Consider the following 19,067-nt stretch of genomic DNA (forward strand, 5'->3'; position numbering starts at 1 on the left):
TAATGATGGTTATAATGATCTCCTTTTTAAAGTTTTTCTACAGTGCATATGTATTACTTTTTCAAATGATCGCCATTATTAAGTAGTTGAAAATTAATTTTTATAATCTTATTTGATGGGATTTGAACAGAAAAGAAAGCCATATGCAACAATATATCAATATTTTTATTATGTAGCTTTCTGTGTAAGAAAGCTGCTTTTATCTTTCTACTTCACATGTTGTTAATTTCCTGTAGTGATATTCCACTGGAGGAGCTCTTTAAACTTATTAATTGCCTGTATTTCTATCTGTATAAATGCAGACAAGTCTTTTGTTGTTGTTGTTCTCTAGGAGAAACTATTAAAAGATAGTGAGGATAATGACCCCCAGGCAAATAGTCAAGGGACTCAGCTGAATTTGTTACAATGCTACAGTGATGTGATAACAATTTTGTTTCTAATGTGGAGATAGTAGATTGTCTATGAAAGCTGCAGAATGTTCTTCTTCCTAGACCATCCCCCGCAAATATCGCTTGATTGGAAGGGAGACCACAGGAGAACACAGGATAGACCAGCATGAAATACCCTCCCACTGATCCATCAGTCATGCTCTGTTTGTAGGTGAAGTGCAGCAGCAGTTGGATCAAGGAATGTTAATATTTCATCATAATTCAATTAAAATTTAATTCAATTTCTGAATTCAGAGGATTTAAAACCAGCATAATTAAAAGTAATAAAATGTAAAGTCCTCTGATTCTGTTCTCTCTCATCCTCCTATACTCATCTTCCCTCCAGGGTTTGTTTGCTCACTGCCCACCTCCCTCCCAGACAGCCCCAGCCCCACTTCTTTCTGATGGAATGTTCATTTGCTTGCAAAGAAACATCTTTTTATTCTCAGCCTGCTCAAGATATTGTCACCCTTCCCATTATCTTCACAAAACCTGGCTCTCACCAAGAATACTGCTATGCTTCTTTTACAGTTTGGTCCAGGGAAGGGTGCTCGTTCTTCCATGAACCTGACAGCTCCAGGGCTGGGAGGAGGAGGTCCCGTCCTTCCAGCTGCTCACTGCAGCTCCCAGCCCAAGCAGTCTTCATAGCTTTGTGTGCAATATGATCAGACCGGGCCCCTATGCACAGGAATGTCCCAGGCTTGGGGGTTAATGATCTGCAGCAGTCATCTTGAAATTCTTAACAATTGTTACGAGTGAATTATACTTCCCTCCAATTTATATTTTGAAATCCTAATCCTTAGTATCTCAACAATGCCTGTGTTTGAAAATAGGACCCTTTAATGAGGTCATTGGGGTAGGCCCTAATCCAGTATGATTGGCAAAAAAAGGAGATTCCTAATCTTATAAGATTCATTAAAAGAAGAGGAGATAAGGACACAGACACAAAGACTTCATAAAGACACAGGGAGAAAAGGGCCACCTCCAAGCCAAGAAGAGGGGCCTCAAGATGAACTAAACCTGCCAGCATCTTGATCTCAAACATCTAGCCCCTAGAAACATGATAATAAGGCAGTTGTTCAAGCCATTCAGCCTATAGTTCACCGTTATAGCAACCTTAGCAAACTAACATAACAGTTTCACCTTTTAATTTGTATTTTTTAAGTGAGGTCTGATGTAACAGGGGAGCCTATATCAGGGGCATGGAACCTTGGCTCACATGGGGTTTCACCTTCCACTGCCTCCACACCTTCCCTGGTTAGCTTCTTGCCTCCCAGTCTCCCCTTCCGTGACTCCCAGCACCCAGGATCCCACCTTCCCTTTTCTGTCCTCTCCCCAGGACAGTGACTGGGTCATGTCAGCAGAACAAACCCACCTGTGCCCCCCTGCTGCCCTCTGCCCATGGTGAGGGACAGGATGCAGGCGCAGGCAGGGTGGGGCTGGGGGAACATTGCCTTGTGCCATCTTCAAGGAGGGTGGAAACACACCTCCTCTCTAGACCGGCGGGGCCACAGTGTGTGTTTGAATCTCTTGCCCATGCAAACCCAGGCACCAAGAATGGGGTTGTCCTTCTGCTCTGGGGTGGGGTGGTGGGCTGAGGGAAAGTGAAAAAGTAAAGTGAAACTGTTAGTCCCTCAATCGTGTCCGACTCTTTGTAACTCCATGGACTGTAGCCCACCACAGTCAGGAAGATCCCCTGGAGAAGGAAATGGCTAACAGCACTTGTTAGAAGCTTTTTCTCCAAGCTCCCCTCCAGTATCTTGCCTGGAGAATCCCATGGACAGGGGGCTGAGGGAAGGGGAGACTGATTTTTTTTGGCCTCCAGCTGGAATGCAGCATCTCAAGTGGAATTCCAAAGCTAGTGGACCATGCCCTGAGTCATGGGACAGAGCAGCCACTGGGCATCTGTGAGGGTCTGCACCCACTCTGCAGGCATTCCCTGTGGCCAAGGGATCAAGGCATGAAATAGTAATTAAAAGCAACATGACAGGTCAAGAGAGAGCAACTACAGAAAGGAGGAGAGAGTTTTTAATATTTCTGTACTCTTAACATCACTGTATTTGAACAAAAGCTCCTACATTTTCATTTTGTACTGGCCCCTACCAATTACATAGCCCTGCTGAGCTGCATACAAAATGATCAGCACTTTCAGGGCTTGTACAGTCTGGCTATTTCACCCTTTCTCCTCAATACTCTGGCCTCTATTCACACAATTCGCTTCCTTGGCTAGCTTCTTTATCCCCACTCCTAGCCATCACGGTGTGGTAATCCATTACTAATGTGTGGACCCATCTACACACTTAAGTCCAGTCTAGGAGAGGGATTTGCTCCTGCAGTCCATTCTCCTTGGCATTATCCAACTGCTCCCCGTCTCAACCTCAGGGTCCTGATTTAATCCATAAACTCTGGGGCAGATCTATCAGCTGCATGACATTGAACAAGTTAGCTGCTCTATTTGAGCCCCAGTGGCCTCACCTGTAAAATAAGGAGAGTGCTATTAACTTCATAGTTTTGCTGTAAGGTTAAATTAAAATAACATACATGACGCACTTAGCATGGTGCCTGGGACATGGGTGTTCACATGGAATGGCTAGCATCTTCCTCTGGGATCACACCTTCCTATCCTTCTGGCTCTCACCCATCAAACTGGCTTCCAACACTAAGAATTCCTGACTCTCAACTTCCCCCTTTTCTGTCAAGTTTCTTATGATACCTGCACTCATCCCCAGGCTTCACTTCCCTTAAACATCTTGGCAGCATTTCATTCTTTTCTGCCATACTTGATCTGCAAAGTATCTGGTCTGTGACATGCTTCCCAGCTCCTCAGCAGTTCCCTGTGATGGGCTTTCTCCGCACCTGTACCCAGGTGAGCAGGGGAAGGTCCAGGGCAGCACCGCGCAGGCCCGGGCTTGCGCGCATGCCGCCTCCGCTCCCCGCTCCTTTCCTGTAGCTCCTCCCGGTTTCGGAGTCTCAGCTCGACCTAACAGCGCTTGTTAGAAGGCTTTTCTCCAAGCTCCCTTTCCTTTCTGTCCTCTGACTCTGAGCCACTGTCCTCAGTTCCTACTTCAGTAGGAAAAAGCCGACAGTGGGCTTACCTCGGCCTCCGTCTTCTCCTGACGGACAGCCCGCGTACCCTCTGCTCTTCATGGATCTTCTTGGCCTTTTCTTTCTGTGCTCTAGATCTCCTGTTTCTCCTGCATTTGGTCAGCTAGTCTTTGGACTTTACCATCAGGCTCTTATTTCCCATGTCTGCTTCTCTTCAACATAGAAACATGATTATGTAGATTTTTCCCGTGTTTAGGAGGGAACCCCCTTCTTTATCATGTCTTATCTAACTTCCTACTTTTCTCATCCAGGCTTTTTAATAAAGCAGATAGCACTAGCTCACTCCCTTCCTTTACTTCCTGTTTGTTCCTCAGATCCTTGAAGAAAGGGTTTGCCCTCCATTCCATGAAAATGTCTCTCTCTGAGACAGTTACCTTCTAAGGGCAATCAACAGTCGGTCTTCACCACACCTCTGATTCCTCTGCAGCGTCTGACATTGCAAAATTCTACTTTCTTCTAGTAGGGCTCACTCTCTCACTCTCTCTCTGTCTCTCTCCCCTTCTCTCCTGGTTATATTTCTACCATTTTGACTCATCCCTCTCTTCTTTCCTTTCTTCTTCTCTTTCCCCCTCCTCCCTACTTCAGAAGGAAAAATAAAAAGACACCCTCCTTTCCCTCAGGTTTCCCATTCTCTGGGCTTCCACCTCCACCCTTCTTTTCTCCTGTCACAGCCTCCCTTGATGAATTCACTTGCTCTCCTGGCTGTAACCACTCTCCATTTTCTGATGAGCCCACAGTGCCAGGCTCCAGGCCCACTGCACCGAAGTAGCACAGCAGATGCAATATTGATCAGCCACTCCTCGGACCAGCTGAACGGACTGGGAGCAAATCGGTTAACCTCTGTAAGTCTCAGCTTCCTCATTTGTATGATAAGATGAGTAATAGATTTCTTTAAGGGCTTATTGTGAGGATTCAAATAATGCAGAAACAGCACAGTTCCTGGCACATATAAATGACTCAATAAACGCCATTGACGCTGCTGTTGTTAATGGTGATGCTATTTAAGGGTAACTGTGATTCAAGCCTTGCTGGGTGTTTGTAAGATTCACCCACACCTGCTCCCTCCCATTGAAGAGACCATGGACACTTTTTTTTGCCCAACAGCACCTCTTTTTGTCCATAATCGCAACATCTGGAGCTGCTGCCTGCTCTCTGCTTCTTCTCATGTCTAACCCACAAAGAGAGGGGTGCTCTATCTTGATTTCCTAACTTGAATAATCTTCTGTCTGACTTGGTCTTTCTGTGGGCTGCAAAGTTTAAAAAGCCTGTTTTTAAAACGCTGTAGTCTCCCATACTATGTAAGGCCTAGTTAATACTGACATTCTCGATGTTTTTTGGTACATTATTTGTTACTGCTCTGTTTGTACCCATCAAGCACAGTGTGGGGGACCCTATCCAACAGGATAAAGGCCTGGTCCTGGCCTACTTTTCTACTTTATCCACTCTGCTATAAGAGCTCATGCTTCACCAAATGGAACCACTGACAGTTTCCAGAAGCTACCATACTGCTCCACCTTCTCCATTCGAGTAGCCTGTCTCCATTTCTGCACTCCTCTACGATGACCCCTGACTCTCTCCCCAGCCCCTTGCCAAATTAGCTGTTTCCACTTTGTCTATCTGGATGCAGCTCTGGTTGGTTCTAGAAATGTCTGCCTCTCTCAGCCACGCTGAACTTCACTTTCACTCATGTTTTTTCCCCGGAGCCTAGCTGGATGCCCGGCACACAGCAGCATGGCATCTATGCTGTGTTATGCTTAGTTGCTCAGTCGTGTCTGACCCTTTGTGACCCCATGGACTGTAGCTTGCCAGGCTCTTCTGTCCATGGGGATTCTCCAGGCAAGAATACTGGAGTGGATTGCCCTGCCCTCCTCCAGAGGATCTTCCCAATCCAGGGATTGAACCCAGGTCTCCCCCATTGCAGATGGATTCTTTACCATCTGAGTATACAGAGATCAAAGAGATCCATGGAAAACATTGGAGAAATGCTTCCTCAAAATCCCACTAGGGGTCACTTTCTGTACGTTTTAGGAAGAAACGGGGCAGGCACTTAGTAAATCAATTCTCTATGAAAAATTCAGCTTTGTGTTTAAATTTTAAAAGTCATTTGTTGTTTATTTAATGGAAACTGAAACCCTGCCATGTACAAGCCTTGAAGCACTGTACGAAGGCCAGCTCTTTCTGGTTGTATGGATAATGTCAATATTCATGTTTGTATAAAAAACAAAATTGAACATGGCATTTAATTTTGCATATTAAAAATTCAGATCACTGAATTTACATGAGAGTTTCTTCCATATTTTTAGGTTAATATCCTTGGATAAGGTTAATATTTAGATAGTTCATTTCAAATATGTTTTTTTATAGATTATCTCAAAAGCCTGTTCTTCTAAACCTTTATTTCTTTACCAGACTTATTCTCATCTGATCTCAGTTGCAAAATTAATGGCATACTCCTACTGATTATCTTGATCTGCTTCATACCACAGAGATTTTAATAAGGGAAACAAAAGAGGGAGAAACTGATTTTACTAGCAGTTAAGAGCCACTTAAGTACAGTGCAAATACACTTATTATAGATATAATGCTTTAATATTTTAGTTACTCTCAAATATATTAATATTATACTTGACTGGCCTCCAAAAGAGCCCTGGTATCAAGATTTTGTTCTTAAGGGAAAATATTGTTCTTAGCAACTCTGCAAATGTAATATCACAGCTCTTGGAACATTGAATTTATGTTGACTGTCAACCTTCTAGTACACAGAAGCATCAACAAATGATTACCATGAGGTGCTTGTATTGACCACAGGCACTGATGGATCACAGGGGAGGAATTAGCGGAAGGATGGTTGCTTGATATAATAGGAAGGACTGCAAGGAGTATTTCTGGTTAGCTCGGGGAAATTTCATGAAATGTCTCCATCCGCTAACAGAAGTTTCCTTCTCTAATGACTACATATGGATGTGGGTTATTTCTCCATACTATGTCAGGGAAACTATTCTCTCAATACATTAAGTAAACATAACATGTGAATAAGTACATTTCATAGGGTGTGCTTATTCATTTTGGGAATGGTCATATCAATTTGTTTATATATATATATATACACACACACACACACATATATACACATACAATTTCTTTCATTTATTTCTTTTTCTCTGTGTGCTGGGTCTTCGTTACTACGCAGCCTTTTCTCTAGTTGTGGCAAGCAGGGGCTACTCTTGGTTGCAGTTCACAGACTTCTCATTGTGGTGGCTTCTCTTATTGTGGAGCACAGCCTCTAGGTGCCCGGGCTTCAGTAGTTGCAGCACGTGGGCTCAGGAGTGCATTTTCTGGGCTCTAGAGCACAGGTTCAGTAGTTGCGGTGCATGGGCTCAGCCGCTCCGCTGGCACGTGGGATCTTCCCAGACCCCATGTCTCCTGCATTGGCAGGCAGATTCCTTACTGCTGAACCACCAGGGAAGTCCAGTCATGAGCTGATTTTGGAAAGAATTCTTGGAGTACCCTGACCTGCATGAATGCTTCTGGCCAGCTCTACTCCAGTTCCCCAATGCATGTGTTTTCTGAAATAATGGGAAGACATTGCTGTGTCCTCTGCCTGGAACGCCCTACCTGCTCACAATGAAAAGAACTCTTCTTCTTCTGGACATTAACAGAAGGGTTGACCCCTTGGATTAGGTGCGACTTCTGTTTTCAAACTTTCTCTGTTAGCTCTAAATACTCTTTTGCAGCCCTTATCACTGTTGAAGTTTTGCATTACTTTCCTCATGTTCAAAGATAAACTGAGGCATATTAAACATTTTAAGAGTTTCCTCAAGGAAAAATTGGTTAGAATCAGGCAGCCACAAACTGGAAGTGGCTAGGAGAGCTCCACCTACAGGAGGTAGAGATTTTTAAAGAGGAAAGGTGGAAGCAAAGTATGGAAGTTATTGATTGGCTATAGCATAAGGCCTAGTTGGCTATTTGTGTTGGTTTGTCATTATGTTTCAGTTTTGTAATACTGAGGCATTTCTAGCTTAGATTTTTGTTTTTGTAGTCTGCCATGGCTCCAGCCCTCTTGCCTGGAAAATCCCCTGGACGGAGGAGCCTGGTGGGCTGCCAGTCCATGGGGTTGCTAAGAGTTGGACAAGAATGAGCGACTTCACTTTCACTTTTCACTTTCATGCACTGGAGAAGGAAATGGCAACCCACTCCAGTGTTCTTGCCTGGAGAATCCCAGGGACGGGGGAGACTGGTGGGCTACCATCTATGGGGTCGCACAGAGTTGGACATGACTGAAGCGACTTAGCAGCAGCAGCAGCATGGCATGAGAATCCCCTCAATCTAATGTTTTCCTTGTTTAACTAAACACTGGTAATTATTTGATTAATCACTAACTTTCAGACTCAGCTGGAGCTCCAGGTATAACTTTACTCACCATTATCCAGCCATGTCAGGTGCAAAATAAGCATTCAATAAATATTTGTTGAGTAAACAAATGCACTTCATTTTAATTTGGCTACACAACCCCAGATTTCTATTTCTAAGACCCTATGAGCCTAGCACTGTTGTCTGAAACTTCCTTTATTAAGGACTGGAAGGATATAGAGCAGATTTACTCAGCAAAATAAACAACTTTAGGTTCAGAAAACTAGACGTTTCCTTCATACTGTTGGCCCTACTGGTGCACCTCCAAGGCCTTGCCAGCTGCCATATTACTAACTGTGCTCTCACGTACAATGCACCTCCCATCTCTTCACCATTCTTTAGGAACCCAATCCTTTGTTCCCGGCCCCTTTCCAAACCACTTATCCAAAGAAAGCCTCCAAGGACGATGCCCTTTTCCATTTGATCTACAGCAGTTTTATCTACTTATGTTTAATATTTCTCATTCTTGCTAAGCTTTGCTTAGCCAAGAATTTCCCCAAAGCTGTTCACTTTCCCAGATGAAGTCTGCTACACTTTTCAAACAGTAAAAAATTTCCTTCCTACTGTCTACATTCTTTTCTGATGAGAAAACAGAAGCCTCCAAATCCTTAGTGAATTCAGAGTTGCATAGCTTGTCAGTGATAGATTTTAAATCAGATTTTTTTTCTTTTTTGAGACTTCTGACTTTGAACCCAGTACACTCTCTGTACAGATCTCTTTCATCTTCTAGCCTGGGAGTTCCTTGGGGGTGTGGAATTGTTACCTAGCTTAGCACAGTACCTGGAATAAAGTAATATTGTGCTCCATGACTGTTTGCTGAATGAACAAGCTGATCCACTGTCCCTCAGCCTTCTTTTAGACCTAAGCCACTTGGCTTATCCCTCTGGTGCCAGTGACCAGCTGTGACCATTAGAGGTACAAAAGGCGCCCCAGAAGGGATGGTTGAAGTGTTGCAACCAAGTCAAAGTCAGAAACCTCAGAAACAGAAATGTTAAGGAGTATAAAGTGCAGGGTTGTTAGATTTAGCAAATAAAAATACAGGACCTCTGAGAATACTTATATTTTAAAAGTATTCATTGTTCATGTGAAATTCAGTTTATCTGGGTGTTCTGCATTTCATCTGGCAACTCTGTTAAGTGCCATTGTACGTGAACTAAATTGATGCTCAAGAAATGACCTTGGCCCTTAGTAGGTATCTTTTGGGAGGAATTGGATGGGAAAAGTGTTGGTGAGCTTACCAAGGTCAAATAGACATGCTCATCACATGGGGATTGGCTAATTCGAGGTCAGCCAATATTAAAAAAAGACTTTGTACCTGGAGTGATCAGAGTGACAGGCCTTTCCTCTGTCCCTGCCTGCTTTGTGATGGAAACAGATGGTAACAGTTGAAAGAGGATGTGCAACATCTTCATTTGTGGGCACAGACTGAGTAATAATTGTTTAACCCCGCACAGTGTGACCGTTGTAACTTGTATCCATTCGCCTTCCCTTTTTGACCTTGTGGTCTCTTACCTTGCATAACCATCCCATTCTCTTATATTTCAGAATCTGCCATTTTCCACATATTCTTTCCTATGACATTGCCTCTCCCCTAAGACTCATTTTGTTTTTTTGACCTCTTCTGAAATTTGACTTAAGTGTATCTTTCTCTAATTAAAGTGGAGACATCCATTCTTAATCCAACTGTTAAACATGAAAACATTGAATAATTCAAGACATTCATTTCAATACACATTTATTGAGAGCTTACTGTGTAGGAAAAGGTTCATCATTAAGAACCTCATAATCTAGTTAATGAAATACAACATTAGAAACCAGAGGGGAAACCCTCACTCTGAGAAGTGATTGATCCAGGTTGCCAGAGAACAACTGGCCCCTTTGAAAATCACTGTTCCCATGTTCCTATGAATTTACTTTTGGAAGTGTAACCTCAGAGTAAGAGAATTCATGAGTATGTTACAAGTGATCCATGAAATTGGGCAAGTTAACAGTAGGGTCTTCAAGTTCTTTCATTTCTCAGAGAGCAGTTGTTTGCTGCTTCTTTTGATGTAGGAAGAACTGACAAAATCTAGCCTTAGTTATTATTCTGGATACAGAAGTGACAGAAATACATCCCCCCCACCCACACACACACACACACACTGCTGCATGGTTTCAGGAAGAATGGGCAATAGTGATAACCCGCTGGAGGACGCGGCCTTTAAGAGGCCTAGGATGTCAGTATTTCAAAGGGATCGATCATGTGATCCAACCTTCTTACTTACAAATATGGTACCCAAGGCCCAGAGTTTAAAGATTTGTATAAGATGGTACACTAAACTTGTGCCAGGGTTGGGATGTGAGTCCAAGTCTCCTGGGTATGTTTAAGATTAGGTTCTGAAGGACTAGATATGATGCTCTGAGATGTTTCACTAGTAATGACATTTTTCCTAGGAGACTCTTGTAGGTCTTGTCTTCTGTGACCATTTCCCCCCTAGACTGCCTCCTCCCTTTCCTGATGCTCCTCCTCTGCTGCTGCTAAGTCGCTTCAGTCGTGTCCAACTCTGTGTGACCCCATAGACAGCAGCCCACCAGGCTCCCCCATCCCTGGGATTTTCCAGGCAAGAACACTGGAGTGGGTTGCCATTTCCTTCTCCAGTGCATGAAAGTAAAAAGTGAAAGTGAAGTCGCTCAGTAGTATCCGACTCTTAGCGACCCCATGGACTGTGGCCCACCAGGCTCCTCCATCCATGGGATTTTCCAGGCAAGAGTACTGGAGTAGGGTGCCATTGCCTTCTCCAAAAAGGAATGTTCCTGAGAGTTCACTCCCTCACCTTCCCTCCCTGAACAGTCTATCAACTACCAGTGTTGCGGTTACCTTAAAAACCACCTCTTTGATTCACAAATATTTATTTTTAGTTCTGATCATTTTCCTGGAATCTGTATTTTCAGCTGTTATCTGAATATCTTTTCCCAGATGGTCTACAGATAATTAGTCCAAAACTGAAACCTCATCTCTTCCATCATCCCCCCACAAACTGGATTCTCTCTTCCTGTGTTTCATGTCTTAGGTAGTGATGTCATCATACTTACCAGTCTCCTGGTCCCTCTCCCCCTCACTAATTGGTCACCAAGCCCTCTCATATCTGCCCCTTGACATTTCTTTACTCGTCACATCCTCTCAGCCTTAGTCTAGGCCAGGAGACATAGGTTAAAATGTCTCCGGGAGAGAAGCAGATGAGATAGGACACATGCCAGTCACAGGACAGTGAGGACTGGGGTCAGCTGGAGACGACAGGCCTCATTTAAAGAGGACCACAGGATACTTAGTCTAAGCAGATTTTCACCACAAGGGAATACAGCCCCAGTGTTGACATATATTCCCAATTTAGGAGAGGTCAACGTGTAAATGAAATATTCTGATTTTTTGATTGGAGCAAATAACTTAATTTTTTTTAAAAACCCAAATATTGGATGGAAAACAAGCACACCCTGTCCCCCACCCTCATCCTCTATGCATGTAGCATGGTGCCTGACACACAGCGGGTGATCAGCTGTTACTTAAGTGAGTGAAAATGGACAGTGTGGTCGTAGTAAGCAAGGTATTACTGAGTGGTTTGCAGTTAAAATTTTTTCATTGTAATTACTGAATTGTTATTTGCCCATTTTATTGAATGAAAGAATGTGGAAATGTCTCAAGAAAAGGTCAGTTTTTTCCTGCTCCATTCCTATATCCTTTAGGTAATTGATGTTAACAGCTTCATGTGTATTCAGCTACACTTTTCCCATGGTCTTAAAGCATTACTTAGATATTTGTTTCTGTTTTTCAAAAATGTAGTAATTCTTTACACGTTACTCTGCAACACGCTGCTTTGGCTTAATTATGCAGCATTGCCATCCTTCAGCTTAGTAACAATATATCTAACTTCATTCTTTTTAATAGCTGCATAATGTTCTTTAATATGATTTACCATAATTAATTCAACCATTTTTCTATTGATGAGCAATTAGATTGCTCCAGCTGCTTTTTAGCCTATGAAAAATGGTGCAATAACTATCCTTATAAATGGATACTTACACAGTGGTGCTTCTGTGCTTTCTATTTCAATGGGAGAGATTCTCCCAGTGGAATGGCTGTACTAAAGGATGCAGCTATGGATTTTAATAGACACTCTGCAGTTACTTTCAATTCACATTCCCATGAAAGGCCTCTGGCAGGGTGGACAGGGAAAGTCCCATTGAGAAGATGTTAAATGAGCAAAAACTTAAAGATGGTAAAGGAATTTGTCACACAGATCCCTGGGAAAGACAACTCCAGACAGAGAAAAGAGACAGTTCAAGGACTCTAAGGCTAAAACTCATCTGATGTGTTCAAGGAACAAGAAAGAGGTCAATGCAGCTGAAGCAGAATGATCAGAGGGGAGCCTAAGAGAAGAGAATATTAGCAAGATTGATGGGCAGGGCATGGAGGAACTTACAGGGTTTCACTCTCATCATGAGGGTGACGTGGAGCCATTGCAGGTTTTTAAGCAAAGGAGTGATACACCAAGACCTTTTATAAAAGGATCACTGTGGCTGCTGTGTTGAGAAAAGCTTACAGGGAGCAAAACTGGAAGCAGGAGACTAGTTAGAGGTGTTTGCAATAAGCTTGGACAGAAAAAGAGGGCAGAGATGGGAGCAAGATGAAAGCTGTGGCGACGTGCTGGATTTTAGGTGTGTGTTTTAAGTGGAGCCAATGGGATTTGCTGATGGGTGGGGTGTGGGATGGAGACAAAGAGGAGTTGGAGATGAATCCAAAGAGTTTGACTAGAGCAACCAAAAGATGCAGCTGCCAACAACCAAGGTGGGAAAGTCTAAAGGTGGAACAGATTCAAGCAGGGAGAAAGATCAGGAATCCACATTTGGCCATGTTAAGTTACAAATGTCCATTAGAGACATAAATGGAGGTGCTGAGATTTAATCACAGCATATAGATGATATTTAAAGACTTGGATGGAGTCTAAACAGAGAGAAGACCAAAGATCAAGTGGTCAGGGAGAATAGGGGAGACCAGCAAGGGAGACAACTCAAAAGCAGCAGCCACAACAGAGGGAGACACTCAAGAGGTTGTGATGTCCCCAGAACCAAAGGACAAAAATTTATCAAGGCAGAATAGATCAAGTGCATCTAATATGTCAGGTGAAAAGGCAACTGAGAACTGAGCAGAAAAGCCCCTGATGCTGGGAAAGATTGAAGCCAGGAGGAGAAGGGGACGACAGAGGATGAGGTGGTTGGATGGCATCACTGACTCAATGGACATGAGTTTGAGTAAACTCTGGGAGATAGTGACGGACAAGGAAGCCTGGTGTGCTGCCGTCCATGGGTCACAAAGAGTCAGACACAACTTAGCAACTAAACAACAAGAAGACTGAGAAATAGCACTGCCACCACACCCCACCCCCACCTCCCTGTAAAGATATTCACATCCCAATCCCAGAACCCTGAATATGTTACCTTACATGGCACAAAAGACTTTGTTGATGTGATTTTGTTAAGGACCTTGAAATGGAAAGATGGGCTTAATGTAAGCATAGTGTCCTTATAAAAGGAGGCAAAGGGTCAGAGGTAGAGGCAGAGAAGCATACATGATGATGGAGGCAAAGGTTGGAGTGATGTGTAAGAAATGAGCTGTCCCTCGAGTCTCCCAAAGGAAATCAGTCCTGATCACCCATTTTGGACTTCAGTTCAGTTGCTCAGTTGTATCCGACTCTGTGACTCCATGGACTGCAGCAAGCCAGGCTTCCCTGTCCATCACCGACTTCAGGAGCTTGCTCAAACTCATGTCCATTGAGTCGGTGATGCCATCCAACCATCTCATCCTCTGTTGTCCCCTTCTCCTCCTGCCTTCAATCTTTCCCAGCATCGGGGTCTTTTCCAATGAGTCACTTTTTCACATCGGGTGGCCAGAGCATTGGCGCTTGAGCTGAAATGAGGGAGACTAAATTGTGCTGTTTTTAAGCCTCTAGTTTTGTGCTTACCCCCATCATTTCGCAGTTGTATGGTTTAGCAAAGAAATAACAGGTGGAGATTTTTGAAGACCATTGTGCGAGATATAAGAAAGTCGTTTTTCTCAAAATGTGAGGTCATGGTCAACTATTATGGGGAAGGTGTCAGCCAACAATGATCTCTCCAAAACAAAGCCATCCAGGAAAGCAGTAAGGAGCATTTGTTTCTCCCACATGTACTATTAATCTTAGACCCCTGAGTATAGAGTTCTTACAGCTTAATCCAGTAGCTATGTGAAAAATAAGTAACCTCCATGCAGTTTGAGTTATTTGTCACTTATCGATGACATCAGGCTGTAGGTATCTATTATAAAGTTTTAAATCTACTGTGAAATCTCAGAGAGGTATGTGTACATTTTACAAATCTCAAACAAACAAAAGAGAGGCAACAAATCAAGGAGTTTTATCCTGCTGCAGTGTGAGTCTGCATACAATCCCAGAGCATCCTGGGCACATGCACAGAAGTTGAGAACCCAGAGCTGTGCCTGAATACATAGCAGCAAAGAGCATGAGCACTAGAGTTCTTGGATTCAATTCAATCCCATCTTCGCCACTTTTGACTTTAGTCAAGTCATTTCACCTCTCAGTAGCACTTTCCTCCTAATTAATATGGGCATTTCATTTATTATTATTATTGAAATATTTGAGATTTTTAATGCAAGATTTTAAATCCTAATACAACTACAAAATGAAATGGACATTTTCATGTTACCACTTCGTAGGGCTGTCGTGAAGAATAAATGAGTTAATTCACAAAGAGCACTTTGTGGTTGACACATCATAGACACTCAGGGTTAGCCATTATTATTATCATTAAAGAAAGATAAAAATACATAAGTGTTCTGTTTTTTAAGTTTGAAAGAATTTTCTTTACATTCTCCACATTCTCTGTTTTTTTTCTTTTCCATCAAAAATGGACTTTTGGAGATTTTATATCCTTTATGAAATCTGCCATTGAGAAAATGAAGTAGTATTACAATACTATGACTTGTTCTGTTTTCTAAAATTAATTATTTTTGGCTGCGCTGAGTCTTTGTTGCCATGTGTAGGCTTTCTCTAGTTTCAGCGAGTGGGGACTACTCTTCGTTGCAGTGCTTGGGCTTCTCATTGTTGGCTTCTCTTTTTGCGGAGCATGGGCTCTATAGCACCCAGGCTTCAGTAGCCATGGTGCACAGGCTTAGTTGCCCCAGGGCGTGGGGGATCTTAGTTCCTCAACTGGGAATCAAACCAGTGTCTCTTGTATTGGCAGGCAGTTCATAACAACTGGACCACTAGGGAAGTCCCCATGACTTGTTCTTAAAGGAGAATTTGAAAATTCTTTTCTTTCCTGTTCTGCGTCTGCTTCCTTCATCCTGAGTTTGGTCTGTCTAGTCAAAGTTATGGTTTTTCCAGTTGTCATGTATGGATGTGAGAGTTGGACTGTAAAGAAAACTGAGCACCAAAGAATTGATGCTTTTGAACTGTGGTGTTGGAGAAGACTCTTGAGAGTCCCTGGGACTGCAAGGAGATCAAACCAGTCAATCTTAAAGGAAATATGTCCTGAATATTCATTGGAAGGACTGATGCTGAAGCTGAAACTCCAATACTTTGGCCACCTGATGTGAAGAACTGACTCATTGGAAAAGACCCTGGTGTTGGGAAAGATTGAAGGCGGGAGGAGAAGGGAACGACAGAGGATGAGATGGTTAGATGGCATCACTGACTCGATGGACATGAGTTTGAGCAAGCTCTGGGAGTTGGTGATGGACAGGGAAGCCTAGCTTGCTGCAGTCCATGGGGTTGCAAAGTGTTGGACATGACTGAGCAACTGAACTGAATTCCCTTTCTGCATCTTACTCCTTGTCTGTCTTTCAGACATTCCTTCCTTTTTTGTGCCTTATCATTGCAACCTAGTTCTTTATATCTTACTTTTCTCTTGTGCTTTATAAGCTTATGGGTTTTCTGTCCTTGGACAGAGGTACTTGTTGTATGTGAATTCACCTCACAAATGGAGGAAATTTTCCAGCCATTTAAAATAAACCCAGGAAAACACACCTGCTAATCTGAAGGCAGCTTGATTTCTTAAACAAGGTGGCACCTATGGAATATTCAAATATATTTCTATCCTGTGAAGTCAGTCTTCTGTTGCTGATTATGAATTGCATGGGCATAGTGCTTTTTACTTATTCCCTGATTTGCTTTCATTTTGTTCTGTAATTCATCCCATAGCCAATATAACACTGTCTTATCAATGTCAATTTAATATTTCTGCCTCTATTTCTGTCAATGCATGTCTGAAACAACAAGCCTCCACTCTAATATTTATTTACCTATTTGGCTTTGCTGGGCCTTAGATGTAGCATGTGGGACCTTCAGTTGCACCATGTGGGATCTAGTTCCCAGACTAGGAATTGAACCCAGGCCTTCTGCATTGGGAGCATGTAGCCTTAGCCACCAGGGAAGCACCTCTCTAGACATTCTCTATTCTCTTACTCTGATTTTGCTCCTAGTTCTCATCATCTCTTAATATTCATATTCACTTACTCTTGGACTGTCTTCTCTCAGTAGAATATAGAGAGGCTTGGTCTGTTTTGTTCACTGTTCTTCTCTAGTACCCAGAGCAGTGCATGTGTGCGTGCTCAGTTGCGTCTGACTCTTTGTCAGACCCCATGGACTGTAGCCCGCCTGGCTCCTCTATCCATGAAATTCTCCAGGCAGGAATACTAGAATGGGTTGCCATGCCTTCCTACAGGGGATCTTCCTGACCCAGGGATCGAACCTGCATCTCCTGCATTGGCAGGCGGATTCTTTACACTGAGTCACCTGGGGAGCCCTCCCAGAACAATAACTGTCCTGAAATCTATATTTACTGAATAAATGAGTTGTAATCTTTTTACAAATACTTCCCAAAATTTGCTGTTTTTATTTCACTTATTGTACAAGATTAGATCCATAATTTTCATAAAAAGGCTCACAAATGAAGACCAATATAGCTGGCTAGGGCTGGACTCCCAGCAGCATCTCCGTGTGGTAACAGAGCTGAACGCTTTTGCTTTGGTGTTTACCTTACTCAGTGTGTGTTTGTTTGGAAAGGAGCATCTAAGGAGGCAATAACTTTTTATCAACATTTTATCCTACAACTTAAAATCTCATATACTGAAACAGAAATAGAAGGGCATAGATTTAGCCCTACAAATATTTTAGCTTCAGCAAAAGCTTATGTAATAATACAAACAAAATTGAATTGCAATTGGGGTGACTGGGGCCATTTCTTTGTAGAGCTTAGAGACAAGGGTTTAATGTCAAATTCAGTTAATTTCATCAGCATTTCTGCTGAAATGCCCATATGGCAAAGAAGAGGGTTTAGATGCCTTATGGGATCTTGAGGTATTACACAATCTGTCCCCGAAAAGGTGACATTACTCTTAAGTTTTATCTTTTACCTCAAAAACTGATGCCAAATTTTCATTCTATATAGTGCATCATTACTTTTTAAAAATATTAGGACAGTGTATCAGATAATATATTGTGAGACAACTGGACGTGTCAAAAAGACTTTCTTCCCCCAGAGCTTTTTCTCTTGAGTCTTTTTGTCCATTTCTGGCATATCACCACTTACCAGGAGTCTGGATTTCTGATTAAAGAACTATGGAACTAGATGTCAGCTCATTGTGAGTAAGTCTTTTTGTTTCTTGTTTATTAAAGTGTAGCTGATTTACACTGTTGTGGTTGTTTCAAGTGTACAGAAAAGTGATTCATACACACACACACATGGGCTTCCTTGATGGCTCAGAGGGTAAAGAATCTACCTGCAAAGCAGGAGACACAGGTTCAATCCCTAGGTTGGGAAGATCCCCTGGAGGAGGAAAATGGAAACCCACTCCAGTATTCTTACCTGAAAAATCCTACAGACAGAGGAGTCTGGTGGGCAGCAGTCCATAGGGTTGCAAAGAATTGGACATGACTAAGTGACTAAGCATGCATGCCTGCCGCGCATGCGCGCGCGCGCACACACACACACACACACACACATACTTTTTCATATTCTTTTCCCTTATAGGTTATTATAAAATATTGAGTGTGATTTCCCTTTTTGCTTCTTTAAATCCATTTTGGGACTGCACAATACTATCACAATGCTTCAGCTTTCAAAACTCCTTTGAATCCGTCTCCCAAAATGGTGTTCCAGCTCTGTGTCCCATTAACTGCAAATCTGCATACCTGAATTAAATAATAGAAGCTTTTGGTAAGGACCATTATTATTTTCTTATGACTCTTGCTGTACTCACCAAACACATCATCTAGTCTGTGATGGGTATCATGTCAGGAAGGATAGGCTAGGTTCTGCTGACTTAAGAAAGAGCTCCATGGTCTTAGTGGATTAACACAACAAAGATTTCTTCTCATTTATTCAGGCCCTACAGCAGGTCCATGGAACTGTCCAGAGCAGCTGTCCATTAGATAATGGCTCTTTGTTGCACTTCACACCCTCATGATCACCAAAGCAAGGAGAGTTGAGACCTAAAGTTAAATGCTTCCACCCTAAAGTGCTGCGTTGCTATCATTTTATTGGTCAAAGCAAGTTAGATGGTTTCAATTAACTCCAAATAGGTGAAGTACAGCCCTGCCGAGTGCCTGGAAAGAGAGGGGAATGAGGTATCAGTGGACAGTAATACTTCCTGCCACACAGATACATTTCTTGTTTTGTTTTGCTTTGGCTGCACCCAGAAGCTTGCAGGATCTTAGTTTCCCAAGCAGGGATTGAACCCACACCCTTGGCATTGAAAGTACAGAGTCCTAACCATTGGACTGCCAGGGAGTTCCCTGCATATCTCTTGACTGAATGAAATCTAGCACATTTTAAATTAGGATTTCTGCTCTGTATATAATTGTCAATCTCTTTGGTAATCCTATTATTTAATTCATTTCTTAATTCTGCTCTTCCCCTTTGGGCCCCAGTTTAATAAACAAAACAGACAAAATGCTAATTTAAGCATTCACCTGGATAAATTAATTTGAAGTGCTTTCCCATAACTGCGAAACCATCATTATCATGACTACACCTTAACTGCATGCTTTACCTCATCACGTTAATTAAACAGGTCACTAAACCTTATTCCCT

The 19,067-nt window shown here is 42.6% G+C and overlaps 1 protein-coding gene across 1 annotated transcript in view; it reads left to right on the top strand.

The window, feature by feature from the left end:
- Nucleotides 1–3,383: 3,383 nt before the first annotated feature.
- Nucleotides 3,384–19,067, top strand: part of HELB (DNA helicase B) — a 61,624-nt gene continuing 45,940 nt past the window's right edge. The window contains exon 1 of the mRNA XM_025285059.3: nt 3,384–4,375. The gene's annotated coding sequence lies outside the window, so the exon portion shown is untranslated. The remainder of the gene's footprint in view (nt 4,376–19,067) is intronic.

This window comes from Bubalus bubalis, chromosome 4, assembly GCF_019923935.1.
Source record: "Bubalus bubalis isolate 160015118507 breed Murrah chromosome 4, NDDB_SH_1, whole genome shotgun sequence".
NCBI classification, from domain to species: Eukaryota; Metazoa; Chordata; class Mammalia; order Artiodactyla; family Bovidae; genus Bubalus; species Bubalus bubalis.